Genomic DNA, 316 nt, shown 5'->3' with positions numbered 1-316 from the left:
ACCTTCGTAGAAACTTTGAAAAAGTTTGAAGGTAGTTTTACACAGATTACAACGTAACACAGTGGAATTTTGTGAACCTTAATGGTAGTTTTCCAATTACAGCACAAGAGCGCATTATGCGGCATAATGCTCAACCAAGCTTCATCATAATGCGACTCAGTGACGCACAATGCCGAATTATGCTGAAGCTTATTTGAGCATTATGCCGCATAATGCGCTCTTGTGCTGTAATTGGAAAACTACCAATATGAACTCTCCAAATGGAATTTAATAAGAATACAGCTTACGACACCAAGTATTTATTTCATAAAAGGCT

Source organism: Bombyx mori, chromosome 1 (assembly GCF_030269925.1).
Source record: "Bombyx mori chromosome 1, ASM3026992v2".
Lineage (NCBI taxonomy): Eukaryota > Metazoa > Arthropoda > Insecta > Lepidoptera > Bombycidae > Bombyx > Bombyx mori.
The sequence above is the reverse complement of the archived record's forward strand: the minus strand, read 5'-3'. Positions refer to the sequence as shown.